Source organism: Salminus brasiliensis, chromosome 21, assembly GCF_030463535.1.
Source record: "Salminus brasiliensis chromosome 21, fSalBra1.hap2, whole genome shotgun sequence".
Taxonomy (NCBI): Eukaryota; Metazoa; Chordata; class Actinopteri; order Characiformes; family Bryconidae; genus Salminus; species Salminus brasiliensis.
The window spans coordinates 19,477,220-19,499,625 of record NC_132898.1 but is presented as its reverse complement, the minus strand read 5'-3'; positions in this window follow the sequence as shown (position 1 = coordinate 19,499,625).

Here is a 22,406-nt window from a genome sequence, read left to right as displayed (position 1 = left end):
TTTTACACAGTTGTAGAACAATAGACAGTGAGGCAGACACAGCTTCAGATGGACAGATTGATGGTGGCTGAATCTACGTTCAGGGAGGGAGGGGCTCTGAAAGTCCTAAACCTGTAAGACAAAAAAAAAAAAAACGTCAATACATGTATAGAAACTGAATGATGAACTAACTCTTACACACTTGCAGTCAGAAAGATCGAGTCACACAAATAGTTGCAATGGACAGACACTTGTTTGATGGATCCACCATTGGGAAGGAGGGGGGGGGTCCTGGGGTCCTGAAAGCCTGTAAGACAACAAAGAAAATCAATACATGTATAGAAACTGAATGATCACCTACCTGTTAGACAGGTGCAGACAGATAGACAGCGAGCCGTACACAGTGGCAGATGGATTAAACCTTGATGGACAGATGCACCATCAGGGAGGGAAGGGGTAATGGCATCCTCGGAACCTGAAAGACAACAAAGACAGTCAATACAGGTTTTAAATCTGAAAGATCACTTACCTTTTACACAGTTGCAGAACAATACACAGTGAGCCAGACACAGCTGCAGACGGACAGATTGATGGAGGCTGGATCTACGGTCAGCGAGGGAGGGGCTCCGAAGGTCCTAAACCTGTAAGACAAAAAAAAGTCAACACATATATAGAAACTGAATGATGAACTAACTCTTACACACTTGCAGTCAGATAAATATTGAGTCACACAAATAGTTGCAATGGACAGACACTTGTTTGATGGATCCACCATTAGGAAGGAGGGGAGTCCTGAAAGCCTGTAAGACAACAAAGAAAGTCAATACATGTATAGAAACTGAATGATCACCTACCTGTGTTACGGGAAACCTTATTACTTTGTGTGTGATTCTTAATCTAGTAGTATGCAAGTATACTTCAATGTATTGTAATCAAGTTATGCTGTTTCTCTCCTATGCAGTATGCAAGACTATGGCACATGTATAGAACATGTACTCTGTGAGTCATCATAAAGCTTAAGTTAGGAGTAGTTACACTCTGATGTGCTGGTTGCTCATGTTTATGCCCCTATATGGTAGAATAAGTCTGTGAGTGTTTCTAATATGTGTATGTACACTTGCAGAATTTAAATATGCAGTCTGTTGTACCACAATGTGGTGGGGAGTAGATGTTTTTGTGTACCAGACACTGTCGACAAGAACTGAAACTGGCTGTGACTGTTTCAACTTCCTCATTTCCTATGTATATAAGAAAGCCATGCATACTTGTTAAGCAGCGACTATATTCTGTTGCTCGAATAAAGTTATTACTCACTGCAATACAAGACAGGGTTGTGTTGTTTCTCAACTTCCACCACACCTGTTAGACAGTAGCAAACAGATAGACAACGAGCCGTACACAGTGACAGATGATGGACCCTTGATGGACAGATGCACCATTAGGGAGGGAAGGGGTAATGGCATCATCAGAACCTGTAAGACAACAAAGAAAATCAATACATGTATAGAATCTGAATGATCACCTACCTGTTAGTCAGTAGCAAACAGATAGACAGCGAGCCGTACACAGTTGCAGATGGATGGACCCTTGATGCACAGATGCACCATCAGGGAGGGAAGGGGTAATGGCATCATCAGAACCTGTAAGACAACAAAGAAAATCAATACATGTATAGAATCTGAATGATCACCTACCTGTTAGTCAGTAGCAAACAGATAGACAGCGAGCCGTACACAGTTGCAGATGGATGGACCCTTGATGCACAGATGCACCATCAGGGAGGAAAGGGGTATTGGCATCCTCAGAACCTAAAGGATAACAAAGACAATCAATACAGGTTTTGAAACTGAAAGATCACTTACCTTTTACACAGTTGCAGAACAATAGACAGTGAGGCAGACACAGCTTCAGATGGACAGATTGATGGTGGCTGAATCTACGTTCAGGGAGGGAGGGGCTCTGAAAGTCCTAAACCTGTAAGACAAAAAAAAAAAACGTCAATACATATATAGAAACTGAACGATGAACTAACTCTTACACACTTGCAGTCAGAAATATCGAGTCACACAAATAGTTGCAATGGACAGACACTTGTTTGATGGATCCACCATTGGGAAGGAGGGGGGGGGGGGGTCCTGGGGTCCTGAAAGCCTGTAAGACAACAAAGAAAATCAATACATGTATAGAAACTGAATGATCACCTACCTGTTAGACAGTAGCAAACAGATTGACAGCGAGCCGTACACAGTGGCAGATGGATTAAACTTTGATGGACAGATGCACCATCAGGGAGGGAAGGGGTAATGGCATCCTCGGAACCTGAAAGACAACAAGACAGTCAATACAGGTTTTGAAACTGAAAGATCACTTACCTTTTACACAGTTGCAGAACAATACACAGTCAGCCAGACACAGCTGCAGACGGACAGATTGATGGAGGCTGGATCTACGGTCAGCGAGGGAGTGGCTCAGAAGGTCCAAAACCTGTAAGACAAAAAAAAAAAAAAAAAAAAAAAAATGTCAATACATGTATAGAAACTGAATGATGAACTAACTCTTACACACTTGCAGTCAGAAAGATCGAGTCAAACAAATAGTTGAAATGGACAGACACTTGTTTGATGAACCCACCATTAGGAAAGGGGGGGGGGGTCCTGGAGTCCTGAAAGCCTGTAAGACAACAAATAAAGTCAATACGTCTATAGAAACTGAATGATCACTTACTTGTTAGACAGTCGAAAACAGATAGACAGCGAGCCGTACACAGTGACACATGGATGGACCCTTGATGGACAGATGCACCATCACGGAGGGAATGGGTAATGGCATCCTCGGAACCTGAAAGACAACAAAGACAGTCAATACAGGTTTTAAAACTGAAAGATCACTTACCTTTAACACAGTTGCGGAACAATAGACAGCGAGCCGGACACAGTTGCAGATGGATGGACACTCTTGATGGACAGATTCACCATCAGGGAGGGAAGGGGTAATGGCATCCTCTAAACCTGTAAGACAACAAAGAAAATCAATACATGTATACAAACTGAATGATCACCTACCTGTTAGACAGTGGCAAACAGATTCACAGCGAGCCGTACACAGTGGCAGATGGATTAAACCTTGATGGACAGATGCACCATAAGGGAGGGAAGGGGTAATGGCATCCTCTAAACCTGTAAGACAACAAAGAAAATCAATACATGAATAGAAACTGAATGATCACATACCTGTTAGAAGTACTAATTATGTAAAGCTGCTTTGTGACGACAACAGTTGTAAAAAGCGCTATACAAATAAATTTGACTTGACTTGACTTAGACAGTAGCAAACAGATAGACAGCGAACCGGACACAGAGGCAGATGGATGGACCATTGATGGACAGATGCACCAACAGGGAGGGAAAGGGTATTGGCATCCTCAGAACCTAAAAGATAAAGACAATCAATACAGGTTTTGAAACTGAAAGATCACTTACCTTTTACACAGTTGCAGAACAATAGACAGTGAGGCAGACACAGCTGCAGATGGACAGATTGATGGTGGCTGGATCTACGGTCAAGGAGGGAGGGGCTCTGAAAGTCCAAAACCTGTAAGACAAAAAAAAAAAAAAAAAAAAAAAATGTCAATACATGTATAGAAACTGAATGATGAACTAACTCTTACACACTTGCAGTCAGAAATATCGAGTCAAACAAATAGTAGAAATGGACAGACACTTGTTTGATGAACCCACCATTAGGAAAGGGGGGGTGGTCCTGGAGTCCTGAAAGCCTGTAAGACAACAAATAAAGTCAATACATGTATAGAAACTGAATGATCACCTACCTGTTACACAGTAGCAAACAGATAGATAGAGCCGTACACAGTGACAGATGGATGGACCCTTGACGGACAGATGCACCATCAGGGAGGGAAGGGGTAATGGCATCCTCGGAACCTGAAAGACAACAAAGACAGTCAATACAGGTTTTGAAACTGAAAGATCACTTGCGTTTTACACAGTTGCAGAACAATACACAGTGAGGCAGACAGAGCTGCAGATGGACAAATTGATGGTGGCTGAATCTACAGTCAGTGAGGTAGGGGCTCTGAAAGTCCTAAACATGTAAGACAAAAAAAAAAAAAAACGTCACTATATGTATAGAAACTGAATGATGAACTAACTCTTACACACTTGCAGTCAGAAAGATCGAGTCACACAAATAGTTGCAATGGACAGACACTTGTTTGATGGATCCACCATTAGGAAGGAAGGGTGGGGGGGGGGTCCTGGAGTCCTGAAAGCCTGTAAGACAACAAAGAAAGTCAATACATGTATAGAAACTGAATGATCACCTACCTGTTAGACAGTAGCAAACAGATAGACAACGAGCCGTACACAGTGACAGATGGATGGACCCTTGATGGACAGATGCACCATCAGGGAGGGAAGGGGTAATGGCATCCTCTAAACCTGTAAGACAACAAAAAAAATCAATACATGTATAGAAACTGAATGGTCACCTACCTGTTAGACAGTAGCAAAAAGATTGACAGCGAGCCGTACACAGTGGCAGATGGATTAAACCTTGATGGACAGATGCACCATCAGGGAGGGAAGGGGTATTGGCATCCTCAGAACCTAAATGATAAAGACAATCAATACAGATTTTGAAACTGAAAGTTCACTTACGTTTTACACAGTTGCAGAACAATACACAGTGAGGCAGACAAAGCCTGTCAGACAACAAAGAAAGTCAATACATTTATAGAAACTGAATGATCACCTACCTGTTAGACAGTAACAAACAGATAGACAACGAGCCGTACACTGTGACAGATGGATGGACCCTTGATGGACAGATGCACCATCAGGGAGGGAAAGGGTAATGGCATCCTCTAAACCTGTAAGACAACAAAGAAAATCAATACATGTATAGAAACTGAATGATCACCTACCTGTTAGACAGTAGCAAACAGATTGACAGCGAGCCGTACACAGTGGCAGATGGATTAAACCTTGATGGACAGATGCACCATCAGGGAGGGAAGGGGTAATGGCATCCTCTAAACCTGTAAGACAAAAAAAATCAATACATGTATAGAAACTGAATAATCACCTACCTGTTAGTCAGTAGCAAACAGACAGACAGCAAGCCGTACACAGTGGCAGATGGATGGAACCTTGATGGACAGATGCACCATCAGGGAGGGAAGGGATAATGGCATCCTCTAAACCTGTAAGACAAAGAAAATCAATACATGTATAGAAACTGAATGATCACCTACCTGTTAGACAGTAGCAAACAGATAGACAGCGAGCCGTACACAGTTGCAGATGGATGGACCCTTGATGGACAGATGAACCATGAGGGAGGGAAGGGGTATTGGCATCCTCAGAACCTGAAAGATAACAAAGACAATCAATACAGGTTTTGAAACTGAAAGATCACTTACCTTTTACACAGTTGTAGAACAATAGACAGTGAGCCAGACACAGCTGCAGATAGACAGATTGATGGTGGCTGGATCTACAGTCAGGGAGGGAGGGGTTCTGAAGGTCCTGAACCTGTAAGACAACAAAGAAAGTCAATACATGTATAGAAACTGAATGATCACCTACCTTTTAGACAGTAACAAAGAGATTGACAGCGAGTTGTACACAGTGACAGATCTATGCAGCCTTGATTGACAGATGCACCATCAGGGAGGGAAGGGGTAATGGCATCCTCTAAACCTGTAAGACAACAAAGAAAATCAATACATGTTTAGAAACTGAATGTTGAACTAACTCTTACACACTGGCAGTCAGAAAGATCGAGTCATACAAATAGTTGCAATGGACAGACACTTGTTTAATGGATCCACCATTAGGAAGGAGGGGGGGTCCTGGAGTCCTGAAAGCCTGTAAGACAACAAAGAAAGTCAATACATGTATAGAAACTGAATGATCACCTACCTGTTAGACAGTAGCAAACAGACAGATAGCGAGCCATACACAGTGACAGATGTATGGACCCTTGATGGACAGATGCACCATCAGGGAGGGAAGGGGTATTGGCATCCTCAGAACCTAAATGATAACAACGACAATCAATACAGGTTTTGAAACTGAAAGATCACTTACCTTTTACACAGTTGCAGAACAATAGGGAGTGAGGCAGACACAGCTGCAGATGGACAGATTGATGGTGGCTGAATCTACGGTCAGGGAGGGAGGGGCTCTGAAAGTCCTAAACCTTTTAGACAAAAAAAAACAAAAAAAAAAACGTCAATACATGTATAGAAACTGAATGATGACCTAAATCTTACTCACTTGCAGTCAGATAGATATCGAGTCACACAAATAGTTGGAATGGACAGACCCTTGTTTGATGGATCCACCATTAGGAAGGAGGGGGGGTCCTGGAGTCCTGAAAGCCTGTAAGACAACAAAGAAAGTCAATACATGTATAGAAACTGAATGATCACCTACCTGTTAGACAGTAGCAAACAGATAGATAGCGAGCCGTACACAGTGACAGATGGATGGACCCTTGATGGACAGATGCACCATCAGGGAGGGAAGGGGTAATGGCATCCTCTAAACCTGTAAGACAACAAACAGTGTCAATACATGTATAGAAACTGAATGATTACCTACCTGTTAGACAGTAGCAAACAGATAGACAGTGAGCCGTACACAGTGACAGATGGATGGACCCTTGATGGAAAGATGCACCATCAGGAAGGGAATGGGTAATGGCATCCTCTAAAACTATAAGACAACAAAGAAAATCAATACCTGCATAGAAACTGAATGATCACCTACCTGTTAGACAGTAGCAAACAGATAGACAGCGAGCCGGACACAGTGGCAGATGGATGGAACCTTGATGGACAGATGCACCATCAGGGAGGGAAGGGATAATGGCATCCTAAAAACCTGTAAAACAAAGAAAACCAATAAATGTATAGAAACTGAATGATCACCTACCTGTTAGTCAGTAGCAAACAGATAGACAGCGAGCCGTACACCGTTGCAGAAGGATGGACCCTTGATGGACAGATGAACCATGAGGGAGGGAAGGGGTATTGGCATCCTCAGAACCTGAAAGATAACAAAGACAATCAATACAGGTTTTGAAACTGAAAGATCACTTACCTTTTACACAGTTGTAGAACAATAGACAGTGAGCCAGACACAGCTGCAGATAGACAGATTGATGGTGGCAGGATCTACGGTCAAGGAGGTAGGGGCTCTGAACGTCCTGAACCTGTAAGACAACAAACAGTGTCAATACATGTATAGAAACTGAATGATTACCTACCTGTTAGAGAGTAGCAAACAGATAGACAGCGAGCCGTACACAGTGACAGATGGATGGACCCTTGATGGAAAGATGCACCATCAGGGAGGGAATGGGTAATGGCATCCTCTAAAACTATAAGACAACAAAGAAAATCAATACATGCATAGAAACTGAATGATCACCTACCTGTTAGTCAGTAGCAAACAGATAGACAGCGAGCCGTACACAGTTGCAGATGGATGGACCCTTGATGGACTGATGAACCATGAGGGAGGGAAGGGGTAATGGCATCCTCTAAACCTGTAAGACAACAAAGAAAATCAATACATGTTTAGAAACTGAATGATCACCTACCTTTTAGACAGTAACAAACAGATTGACAGCGAGCCGTACACAGTGGCAGTTGGATGCACCATCAGGGTGGGAAGGGGTAATGGCATCCTCTGAACCTGTTTGACAACAAAGAAAATCAATCCATGTATAGAAACTGAATGATCACCTACCTGTTAGACAGTAGCAAACAGATAGACAGCGAGCCGTACACAGTGGCAGATGGATGCACCATCAGGGTGGGAAGTGGTAATGGCATCCTCTGAACCTGTATGACAACAAAGAAAATCAATACATGTATAGAAACTGAATGATCACCTACCCTTTAGACAGTAGCAAACAGATAGACAGCAAGCCGTACACAGTTGCAGATGGATGGAACCTTGATGGACAGATGCACCATCAGGGAGGGAAGGGATAATGGCATCCTAAAAACCTGTAAGACAAAGAAAATCAATAAATGTATAGAAACTGAATGATCACCTACCTGTTAGTCAGTAGCAAACAGATAGACAGCAAGCCGTACACAGTTGCAGATGGATGGACTCTTGATGGACAGATGCACCATCAGGGAGGGAAGGGGTATTGGCATCCTCAGAACCTAAATGACAACAACGACAATCAATACAGGTTTTGAAACTGAAAGATCACTTCCCTTTTACACAGTTGCAGAACAATAGGGAGTGAGGCAGACACAGCTGCAGATGGACAGATTGATGGTGGCTGAATCTACGGTCAGGGAGGGAGGGGCTCTGAAAGTTCTAAACCTTTTAGACAAAAAAAACAAAAAAAAACGTCAATACATGTATAGAAACTGAATGATGACCTAACTCTTACACACTTGCAGTCAGATAGATATCGAGTCACACAAATAGTTGGATGGACAGACCCTTTTTTCATGGATCCACCATTAGGAAGCAGGGGGGGTCCTGGAGTCCTGAAAGCCTGTAAGACAACAAAGAAAGTCAATACATGCATAGAAAGTGAATGATCACCTACCTGTTAGAGAGTAGCAAACAGATAGACAGCGAGCCGTACACAGTGGCAGATGGATGGACCCTTGATGGAGAGATGCACCATCAGGGAGGGAATGGGTAATGGCATCCTCTAAAACTATAAGACAACAAAGAAAATCAATACATGTATAGAAACTGAATGATCACCTACCTGTTAGACAGTAGCAAACAGATAGACAGCGAGCCGTACACAGTGGCAGATGGATGCACCATCAGGGTGGGAAGGGGTAATGGCATCCTCTGAACCTGTATGACAACAAAGAAAATCAATACATGTATAGAAACTGAATGATCACCTACCTGTTAGACAGTAGCAAACAGATAGACAGCGGGCCGGACACAGTGGCAGATGGATGGAACCTTGATGGACAGATGCACCATCAGGGAGGGAAGGGGTAATGGCATCCTCTAAACCTGTAAGACAACAAACAGTGTCAATACATGTATAGAAACTGAATGATCACCTACCTGTTAGACAGTAGCAAACAGATAGACAGCAAGCCGTACACAGTTGCAGATGGATGGAACCTTGATGGACAGATGCACCATCAGGGAGGGAAGGGATAATGGCATCCTAAAAACCTGTAAGACAAAGAAAATCAATAAATGTATAGAAACTGAATGATCACCTACCTGTTAGTCAGTAGCAAACAGATAGACAGCAAGCCGTACACAGTTGCAGATGGATGGACTCTTGATGGACAGATGCACCATCAGGGAGGGAACGGGTATTGGCATCCTCAGAACCTAAATGATAACAACGACAATCAATACAAGTTTTGAAACTGAAAGATCACTTACCTTTTACACAGTTGCAGAACAATAGACAGTGAGCCAGACACAGCTGCAGATGGACAGATTGATGGTGGCTGGATCTACGGTCAAGGAGGTAGGGGCTCTGAACGTCCTGAACCTGTAAGACAACAAAGAAAGTCAATACATGTATAGAAACTGAATGATCACCTACCTTTTAGACAGTAACAAAGAGATTGACAGCGAGTTGTACACAGTGACAGATCTATGCAGCCTTGATTGACAGATGCACCATCAGGGAGGGAAGGGGTAATGGCATCCTCTAAACTTGTAAGACAACAAAGAAAATCAATACATGTTTAGAAACTGAATGATCACCTACCTTTTAGACAGTAACAAACAGATTGACAGCGAGCCGTACACAGTGGCAGTTGGATGCACCATCAGGGTGGGAAGGGGTAATGGCATCCTCTGAACCTGTTTGACAACAAAGAAAATCAATACATGTATAGAAACTGAATGATCACCTACCTGTTAGACAGTAGCAAACAGATAGACAGCGAGCCGTACACAGTGGCAGATGGATGCACCATCAGGGTGGGAAGTGGTAATGGCATCCTCTGAACCTGTATGACAACAAAGAAAATCAATACATGTATAGAAACTGAATGATCACCTACCCTTTAGACAGTAGCAAACAGATAGACAGCAAGCCGTACACAGTTGCAGATGGATGGAACCTTGATGAACAGATGCACCATCAGGGAGGGAAGGGATAATGGCATCCTAAAAACCTGTAAGACAAAGAAAATCAATAAATGTATAGAAACTGAATGATCACCTACCTGTTAGTCAGTAGCAAACAGATAGACAGCAAGCCGTACACAGTTGCAGATGGATGGACTCTTGATGGACAGATGCACCATCAGGGAGGGAAGGGGTATTGGCATCCTCAGAACCTAAATGATAACAACGACAATCAATACAAGTTTTGAAACTGAAAGATCACTTACCTTTTACACAGTTGCAGAACAATAGACAGTGAGCCAGACACAGCTGCAGATGGACAGATTGATGGTGGCTGGATCTACGGTCAAGGAGGTAGGGGCTCTGAACGTCCTGAACCTGTAAGACAACAAAGAAAGTCAATACATGTATAGAAACTGAATGAACACCTCCCTTTTATACAGTAACAAAGAGATTGACAGCGAGTTGTACACAGTGACAGATTTATGCAGCCTTGATTGACAGATGCACCATCAGGGAGGGAAGGGGTAATGGCATCCTCTAAACCTGTAAGACAACAAAGAAAATCAATACATGTTTAGAAACTGAATGATCACCTACCTTTTAGACAGTAACAAACAGATTGACAGCGAGTTGAACACAGTGACAGATCTATACAGCCTTGATGGACAGATGCACAATCAGGGAGGGAAGGGGTAATGGCATCCTCTAAACATGTAAGACAAAGAAAATCAATAAATGTATAGAAAATGAATGATCACCTACCCTTTAGACAGTAGCAAACAGATAGACAGAAAGCCGTACACAGTTGCAGATGGATGGAACCTTGATGGACAGATGCACCATCAGGGAGGGAAGGGATAATGGCATCCTAAAAACCTGTAAGACAAAGAAAATCAATAAATGTATAGAAACTGAATGATCACCTACCTGTTAGTCAGTAGCAAACAGATAGACAGCAAGCCGTACACAGTTGCAGATGGATGGACTCTTGATGGACAGATGCACCATCAGGGAGGGAAGGGGTATTGGCATCCTCAGAACCTAAATGATAACAACGACAATCAATACAGGTTTTGAAACTGAAAGATCACTTACCTTTTACACAGTTGCAGAACAATAGACAGTGAGCCAGACACAGCTGCAGATGGACAGATTGATGGTGGCTGGATCTACGGTCAAGGAGGGAGGGGCTCTGAACGTCCTAAACCTTTTAGACAAAAAAAACAAAACAAAACGTCAATACATGTATAGAAACTGAATGATGACCTAAATCTTACTCACTTGCAGTCAGATAGATATCGAGTCACACAAATAGTTGGAATGGACAGACCCTTGTTTGATGGATCCACCATTAGGAAGGAGGGGGGGTCCTGGAGTCCTGAAAGCCTGTAAGACAACAAAGAAAGTCAATACATGTATAGAAACTGAATGATCACCTACCTGTTAGACAGTAGCAAACAGATAGATAGCGAGCCGTACACAGTGACAGATGGATGGACCCTTGATGGACAGATGCACCATCAGGGAGGGAAGGGGTAATGGCATCCTCTAAAACTATAAGACAACAAACAGTGTCAATACATGTATAGAAACTGAATGATTACCTACCTGTTAGACAGTAGCAAACAGATAGACAGCGAGCCGTACACAGTGACAGATGGATGGACCCTTGATGGAAAGATGCACCATCAGGGAGGGAATGGGTAATGGCATCCTCTGAAACTATAAGACAACAAAGAAAATCAATACATGCATAGAAACTGAATGATCACCTACCTGTTAGACAGTAGCAAACAGATAGACAGCGAGCCGGACACAGTGGCAGATGGATGGAACCTTGATGGACAGATGCACCATCAGGGAGGGAAGGGTTAATGGCATCCTAAAAACCTGTAAAACAAAGAAAACCAATAAATGTATAGAAACTGAATGATCACCTACCTGTTAGTCAGTAGCAAACAGATAGACAGCGAGCCGTACACAGTTGCAGATGGATGGACCCTTGATGGACAGATGAACCATGAGGGAGGGAAGGGGTATTGGCATCCTCAGAACCTGAAAGATAACAAAGACAATCAATACAGGTTTTGAAACTGAAAGATCACTTACCTTTTACACAGTTGTAGAACAATAGACAGTGAGCCAGACACAGCTGCAGATACACAGATTGATGGTGGCTGGATCTACAATCAGGGAGGGAGGGGTTCTGAAGGTCCTGAACCTGTAAGACAACAAAGAAAGTCAATACATGTATAGAAACTGAATGATCACCTACCTGTTAGACAGTAGCAGACAGATAGACAGCAAACCGTACACAGTGACAGATGGATGGACCATTGATTGACAGATGCACCGTCAGGGAGGGAAGGGGTAATGGCATCCTCTAAACCTGTAAGACAACAAAGAAAATCAATACATGTATAGAAACTGAATGTTGAACTAACTCTTACGCACTGGCAGTCAGAAAGATCGAGTCATACAAATAGTTGCAATGGACAGACACTTGTTTAATGGATCCACCATTAGGAAGGAGGGGGGGTCCTGGAGTCCTGAAAGCCTGTAAGACAACAAAGAAAGTCAATACATGTATAGAAACTGAATGATCACCTACCTGTTAGACAGTTGAAAACAGATAGACAACGAGCCGTACACAGTGACAGATGGATGGACCCTTAATGGACAGATGCACCATTAGGGAGGGAAGGGGTAATGGCATCCTCTAAACCTGTAAGACAACAAAGAAAATCATTACATGTATAGAAACTGAATGATCACCTACCTGTTAGACAGTAGCAAAAAGATAGACAACGAGCCGTACACAGTGGCAGATGGATGCACCATCAGGGTGGGAAGGGGTAATGGCATCCTCTGAACCTGTATGACAACAAAGAAAATCAATACATGTATAGAAACTGAATGATCACCTACTTGTTAGACAGTAGCAAACAGATAGACAGCGAGCCGGACACAGTGGCAGATGGATGGAACCTTGATGGACAGATGCACCATCAGGGAGGGAAGGGGTAATGGCATCCTCTAAACCTGTAAGACAACAAACAGTGTCAATACATGTATAGAAACTGAATGATCACCTACCTGTTAGACAGTAGCAAACAGACAGATAGCGAGCCATACACAGTGAAAGATGTATGGACCCTTGATGGACAGATGCACCATCAGGGAGGGAAGGGGTATTGGCATCCTCAGAACCTAAATGATAACAACGACAATCAATACAGGTTTTGAAACTGAAAGATCACTTACCTTTTACACAGTTGCAGAACAATAGGGAGTGAGGCACACACAGCTGCAGATGGACAGATTGATGGTGGCTGAATCTACGGTCAGGGAGGGAGTGGCTCTGAAAGTCCTAAACCTTTTAGACAAAAAAAAAAAAAAAAAAAACGTCAATACATGTATAGAAACTGAATGATGACCTAACTCTTACACACTTGCAGTCAGATAGATATCGAGTCACACAAATAGTTGGAATGGACAGACCCTTGTTTGATGGATCCACCATTAGGAAGGAGGGGGGGTCCTGGAGTCCTGAAAGCCTGTAAGACAACAAAGAAAGTCAATACATGTATAGAAACTGAATGATCACCTACCTGTTAGACAGTAGCAAACAGATAGACAGCGAACCGTACACAGTGGCAGATGGATGGACCCTTGATGGAAAGATGCACCATCAGGGTGGGAAGGGGTAATGGCATCCTCTGAACCTGTATGACAACAAAGAAAATCAATACATGTGTAGAAACTGAATGATCACCTACCTGTTAGACAGTAGCAAACAGATAGACAGCGAGCCGTACACAGTGGCAGATGGATGCACCATCAGGGTGGGAAGGGGTAATGGCATCCTCTGAACCTGTTTGACAACAAAGAAAATCAATACATGTATAGAAACTGAATGATCACCTACCTGTTAGACAGTAGCAAACAGATAGACAGCGAGCCGTACACAGTGGCAGATGGATGCACCATCAGGGTGGGAAGTGGTAATGGCATCCTCTGAACCTGTTTGACAACAAAGAAAATCAATACATGTATAGAAACTGAATGATCACCTACCTGATAGACAGTAGCAAACAGATTGACAGCGAGTTGTACACAGTCACAGATCTATGGAGACTTGATGGACAGATGCACCATCAGGGAGGGAAGGGGTAATGGCATCCTCTAAACCTGTAAGACAACAAAGAAAATCAATACATGTAAAGAAACCGAATGATCACCTACCTGTTAGACAGTAGCAAACAGATAGACAGCGAGCCGGACACAGTGACAGATGGATGGACCGTTGACGGACAGATGCACCATCAGGGAGGGAATGGGTAATGGCATCCTCTAAAACTAAACGACAACAAAGAAAATCAATACATGCATAGAAACTGAATGATGACCTACCTGTTAGACAGTAGCAAACAGATAGACAGCGAGCCGGACACAGTGGCAGATGGATGGAACCTTGATGGACAGATGCACCATCAGGGAGGGAAGGGGTATTGGCATCCTCAGAACCTGAAAGATAACAAAGACAATCAATACAGGTTTTAAAACTGAAAGATCACTTACCTTTTACACAGTTGTAGAACAATAGACAGTGAGCCAGACACAGCTGCAGATAGACAGATTGATGGTGGCTGGATCTACAATCAGGGAGGGAGGGGTTCTGAAGGTCCTGAACCTGTAAGACAACATAGAAAGTCAATACATGTATAGAAACTGAATGATCACCTACCTGTTAGACAGTAGCAGACAGATAGACAGCAAACCGTACACAGTGACAGATGGATGGACCATTGATTGACAGATGCACCATCAGGGAGGGAAGGGGTAATGGCATCCTCTAAACCTGTAAGACAACAAAGAAAATCAATACATGTTTAGAAACTGAATGATCACCTACCTTTTAGACAGTAACAAACAGATTGACAGCGAGTTGTACACAGTGACTGATCTATGGAGCCTTGATGGACAGATGCACAATCAGGGAGGGAAGGGGTAATGGCATCCTCTAAACCTGTAAGACAACAAAGAAAATCAATACATGTATAGAAACTGAATGTTGAACTAACTCTTACGCACTGGCAGTCAGAAAGATCGAGTCATACAAATAGTTGCATTGGACAGACACTTGTTTAATGGATCCACCATTAGGAAGGAGGGGGGGTCCTGGAGTCCTGAAAGCCTGTAAGACAACAAAGAAAGTCAATACATGTATAGAAACTGAATGATCACCTACCTGTTAGACAGTTGAAAACAGATAGACAGCGAGCTGTACACAGTGACAGATGGATGGACCCTTAATGGACAGATGCACCATTAGGGAGGGAAGGGGTAATGGCAGCCTCTAAACCTGTAAGACAACAAAGAAAATCATTACATGTATAGAAACTGAATGATCACCTACCTGTTAGACAGTAGCAAAAAGATAGACAACGAGCCGTACACAGTGAAAGATGGATGGACCCTTGATGGACAGATGCACCATCAGGGAGGGAATGGGTAATGGCATCCTCTAAAACTATAAGACAACAAAGAAAATCAATACATGTATAGAAACTGAATGATCACCTACCTGTTAGACAGTAGCAAACAGATAGACAGCGAGCCGTACACAGTGGCAGATGGATGCACCATCAGGGTGGGAAGGGGTAATGGCATCCTCTGAACCTGTATGACAACAAAGAAAATCAATACATGTATAGAAACTGAATGATCACCTACCTGTTAGACAGTAGCAAACAGATAGACAGCGAGCCGGACACAGTGGCAGATGGATGGAACCTTGATGGACAGATGCACCATCAGGGAGGGAAGGGGTAATGGCATCCTCTAAACCTGTAAGACAACAAACAGTGTCAATACATGTATAGAAACTGAATGATCACCTACCTGTTAGACAGTAGCAAACAGACAGATAGCGAGCCATACACAGTGAAAGATGTATGGACCCTTGATGGACAGATGCACCATCAGGGAGGGAAGGGGTATTGGCATCCTCAGAACCTAAATGATAACAACGACAATCAATACAGGTTTTGAAACTGAAAGATCACTTACCTTTTACACAGTTGCAGAACAATAGGGAGTGAGGCAGACACAGCTGCAGATGGACAGATTGATGGTGGCTGAATCTACGGTCAGGGAGGGAGTGGCTCTGAAAGTCCTAAACCTTTTAGACAAAAAAAACAAAAAACAACGTCAATACATGTATAGAAACTGAATGATGACCTAACTCTTACACACTTGCAGTCAGATAGATATCGAGTCACACAAATAGTTGGAATGGACAGACCCTTGTTTGATGGATCCACCATTAGGAAGGAGGGGGGGTCCTGGAGTCCTGAAAGCCTGTAAGACAACAAAGAAAGTCAATACATGTATAGAAACTGAATGATCACCTACCTGTTAGACAGTAGCAAACAGATAGACAGCGAACCGTACACAGTGGCAGATGGATGGACCCTTGATGGAAAGATGCACCATCAGGGAGGGAATGGGTAATGGCATCCTCTAAAACTATAAGACAACAAAGAAAATCAATACATGTAAAGAAACTGAATGATCACCTACCTGTTAGACAGTAGCAAACAGATAGACAGCGAGCTGTACACAGTTGCAGATGGATGCACCATCAGGGTGGGAAGGGGTAATGGCATCCTCTGAACCTGTATGACAACAAAGAAAATCAATACATGTGTAGAAACTGAATGATCACCTACCTGTTAGAGAGTAGCAAACAGATAGACAGCGAGCCGTACACAGTGGCAGATGGATGCACCATCAGGGTGGGAAGGGGTAATGGCATCCTCTGAACCTGTTTGACAACAAAGAAAATCAATACATGTATAGAAACTGAATGATCACCTACCTGTTAGACAGTAGCAAACAGATAGACAGCGAGCCGTACACAGTGGCAGATGGATGCACCATCAGGGTGGGAAGTGGTAATGGCATCCTCTGAACCTGTTTGACAACAAAGAAAATCAATACATGTATAGAAACTGAATGATCACCTACCTGTTAGACAGTAGCAAACAGATTGACAGCGAGTTGTACACAGTCACAGATCTATGGAGCCTTGATGGACAGATGCACCATCAGGGAGGGAAGGGGTAATGGCATCCTCTAAACCTGTAAGACAACAAAGAAAATCAATACATGTAAAGAAACCGAATGATCACCTACCTGTTAGACAGTAGCAAACAGATAGACAGCGAGCCGTACACAGTGGCAGATGGATGCACCATCAGGGTGGGAAGGGGTAATGGCATCCTCTGAACCTGTATAACAACAAAGAAAATCAATACATGTATAAAAACTGAATGATCACCTACCTGTTAGTCAGTAGCAAACAGATAGACAGCAAGCCGTACACAGTTGCAGATGGATGGACTCTTGATGGACAGATGCACCATCAGAGAGGGAAGGGGTATTGGCATCCTCAGAACCTAAATGATAACAACGACAATCAATACAGGTTTTGAAACTGAAAGATCACTTACCTTTTACACAGTTGCAGAAAAATAGACAGTGAGCCAGACACAGCTGCAGATGGACAGATTGATGGTGGCTGGATCTACGGTCAAGGAGGTAGGGGCTCTGAACGTCCTGAACCTGTAAGACAACAAAGAAAGTCAATACATGTATAGAAACTGAATGATCACCAACCTGTTACACAGTAGCAAACAGATAGACAGCAAACCGTACACAGTGACAGATGGATGGACCATTGATTGACAGATGCACCATCAGGGAGGGAAGGGGTAATGGCATCCTCTAAACCTGTAAGACAACAAAGAAAATCAATACATATTTAGAAACTGAATGATCACCTACCTTTTAGACAGTAGCAAACAGATTGACAGCGAGTTGTACACAGTGACACAGTGACAGATCTATGGAGCCTTGATGGACAGATGCACCATCAGGGAGGGAAGGGGTAATGGCATCCTCTAAACCTGTAAGACAACAAAGAAAATCAATACATGTAAAAAAACCGAATGTGGTTGGTGTGGCACAACAGATAACACCACCACCTACCATTGCGTTACAGCAACACCATGTGGGAGACCAGGGTTCGATTCCCGGTCTGGGTGACTATGCTGCACTACACCAATAAGAGTCCCTGGGCAAGACTCCTAACACTACATTGACCCACCTCTGTAATACGAGTAACTTTGTAAGTCGCTCTGGATAAGAGCGTCTGCTAAATGCCATAAATGTAAATGTAAATGTAAATGAATGATCACCTACCTGTTAGACAGTAGCAAACAGAAAGACAGCGAGCCGGACACAGTGACAGATGGATGGACCGTTGATGGACAGATGCACCATCAGGGAGGGAATGGGTAATGGCATCCTCTAAAACTAAAAGACAACAAAGAAAATCAATACATGCATAGAAACTGAATGATGACCTACCTGTTAGACAGTAGCAAACAGATAGACAGCGAGCCGGACTTAGTGGCAGATGGATGGAACCTTGATGGACAGACGCACCATCAGGGAGGGAAGGGATAATGGCATCCTAAAAACCTGTAAAACAAAGAAAATCAATAAATGTATAGAAACTGAATGATCACCTACCTGTTAGTCAGTAGCAAACAGATAGACAGCAAGCCGTACACAGTTGCAGATGGATGGACCCTTGATGGACAGATGCACCATCAGGGAGGGAAGGGGTATTGGCATCCTCAGAACCTAAATGATAACAACGACAATCAATACAGGTTTTGAAACTGAAAGATCACTTACCTTTTACACAGTTGCAGAACAATAGGGAGTGAGGCAGACACAGCTGCAGATGGACAGATTGATGGTGGCTGAATCTACGGTCAGGGAGGGAGGGGCTCTGAAAGTCCTAAACCTTTAAGACAAAAAAGACAAAAAAAAACGTCAATACATATATAGAAACTGAATGATGACCTAACTCTTACACACTTGCAGTCAGATAGATATCGAGTCACACAAATAGTGGAATGGACAGACCCTTGTTTGATGGATCCACCATTAGGAAGGAGGGGGGGTCCTGGAGTCCTGAAAGCCTGTAAGACAACAAAGAAAGTCAATACATGTATAGAAACTGAATGATCACCTACCTGTTAGACAGTAGCAAACAGACAGATAGCGAGCCGTACACAGTGACAGATGTATGGACCCTTGATGGACAGATGCACCATCAGGGAGGGAAGGGGTATTGGCATCCTCAGAACCTGAAATATAACAAAGAAAATCAATACAGGTTTTGAAACTGAAAGATCACTTACCTTTTCCACAGTTGCAGAACATTAGACAGTGAGTCAGACACAGCTGCAGATAGACAGATTGATGGTGGCTGGATCTACGGTAAGTGAGGGACGGGCTCAGAAGGTTCTAAACCTGTAAGACAAATAAAAAAGTCAATACATGTATAGAAACTGAATAATGAACTAACTCTTACACACTTGCAGTACAATAGATATCGAGTCACACAAATAGTTGCAATGGAAAGATCCTTCTTTGATGGATCCACCATTAGGAAGGGGGGGGCGGAGTCCTGAAAGCCTGTTAGACATCAAAGAAAATCAAAACATGCATAGAAACTGAATGATCACCTACCTTTCAGAATGTAGCAAACAGATAGACAGCGAGCCGTACAAAGTGACAGATGGATGGACCCTTAATGGACAGATGCACCATCAGGGAGGGAAGGGGTAATGGCATCCTCAGAACCTGAAAGACAACAAAGAAAATCAATACATGTATAGAAACTGAATGATCACCTACCTGTTAGAAGGTTGCAGACAGACAGCGAGCCATACACAGTGACAGATTTATGGACACTTGATGGACAGATGCACCATCAGGGAGGGAATGGGTAATGGCATCCTCTAAACCTGTAAGACAACAAAGAAAATAAATACATGTATAGAAACTGAATGATCACCTACCTGTTAGAGAGGTGCAGACAGATAGACAGCGAGCTGCACACAGTGACAGATGAATCGACCATTGATGGACAGATGCACCATCAGGGAGGGAAGGAGTATTGGCATCCTCAGAACCTGAAAGACAACAAAGAAAATCAATACATGTATAGAAACTGAATGATCACCTACCTGTTAGAAGGGTGCAGACAGATAGACAGCGAGCCATACACAGTGACAGATGGATGGACCCTTGATGGACAGATGCACCATCAGGGAGGGAATGGGTAATGGCATCCTCTAAAACTATAAGACAACAAAGAAAATCAATACATGTATAGAAACTGAATGATCACCTACCTGTTAGACAGTAGCAAACAGATAGACAGCGAGCCGTACACAGTGGCAGATGGATGCACCATCAGGGAGGGAATGGGTAATGGCATCCTCTAAAACTATAAGACAACAAAGAAAATCAATACATGTATAGAAACTGAATGATCACCTACCTGTTAGACAGTAGCAAACAGATTGACAGCGAGCTGTACACAGTGTCAGATTGATGAAACCTTGATTGACCGATGCACCATCAGGGAGGGAAGGGGAAATGGCATCCTCAGAACTTAAAAGACAACAAAGACAGTCAATACAGGTTTTGAAACTGAAAGATCACTTACCTTTTACGTAGTTGCAGAACAATACACAGTGAGTCAGACACAGCTGCAGACGGACCAATTGATGCAGGCTGGATCTACAGTCAGCGAGGGAGGGGCTCAAAAGGTCCTAAACCTATAAGACAAAAAAAAGTCAATACATGTATAGAAACTGAATGATGATCTAACTCTTACACACTTGTAGTCAGATAAATATCGAGTCACACAAATAGTTGCAATGGACAGACACTTGTTTGATGGATCCACCATTAGGAAGGAGGGGGGGGGTGGTCCTGGAGTCCTGAAAGCCTATAAGGCAACAAAGAAAGTCAATACATGTATAGAAACTGATTTATCACCTACCTGATAGACAGTAGCAACCAGATAGACAACGAGCCGTACACAGTGGAAGATGGATGGACCCTTGATGGACAGATGCACCATCAGCGAGGGAAGGGGTAATGGCATCCTCGGAACCTGAAAGACAACAAGGACAGTCAATACGGGTTTTGAAACTGAATGATCATCAGGGAGGGAAGGGGTATTGGCATCATCAGAACCTAAAAGATAACAAAGACAATCAATACAGGTTTTGAAACTGAAATATCACTTACCTTTTACACAGTTGCAGAACAATAGAGAATGAGCCAGACACAGCTGCAGATGGACAGATTGATGGTGGCTAGATCTACGGTCAGGGAGGGAGGGGCTCTGAAGGTCCTAAACTTGTAAGACAAAAAAAAGTCAATACATGTATAGAAACTGAATGATGAACTAACTCTTACACACTTGCAGTACAATAGATATCGAGTCACACAAATAGTTGCAATGGAAAGACCCTTGTTTGATGGATCCACCATTAGGAAGGTGAGGGGGAGTCCTGAAAGCCTGTAAGACAACAAAGAAAGTCAATACATGTATAGAAACTGAATGATCACCTACCTGTTAGACAGTAGCAAACAGATAGATAGCGAGCCGTACACAGTGACAGATGGATGGACCGTTGATGGACAGATGCACCATCAGGGAGGGAATGGGTAATGGCATCCTCTAAAACTAAAAGACAACAAAGAAAATCAATACATGCATAGAAACTGAATGATGACCTACCTGTTAGACAGTAGCAAACAGATAGACAGCGAGCCGGACTTAGTGGCAGATGGATGGAACCTTGATGGACAGACGCACCATCAGGGAGGGAAGGGATAATGGCATCCTAAAAACCTGTAAAACAAAGAAAATCAATAAATGTATAGAAACTGAATGATCACCTACCTGTTAGTCAGTAGCAAACAGATAGACAGCAAGCCGTACACAGTTGCAGATGGATGGACCCTTGATGGACAGATGCACCATCAGGGAGGGAAGGGGTATTGGCATCCTCAGAACCTAAATGATAACAACGACAATCAATACAGGTTTTGAAACTGAAAGATCACTTACCTTTTACACAGTTGCAGAACAATAGGGAGTGAGGCAGACACAGCTGCAGATGGACAGATTGATGGTGGCTGAATCTACGGTCAGGGAGGGAGGGGCTCTGAAAGTCCTAAACCTTTAAGACAAAAAAGACAAAAAAAAACGTCAATACATATATAGAAACTGAATGATGACCTAACTCTTACACACTTGCAGTCAGATAGATATCGAGTCACACAAATAGTGGAATGGACAGACCCTTGTTTGATGGATCCACCATTAGGAAGGAGGGGGGGTCCTGGAGTCCTGAA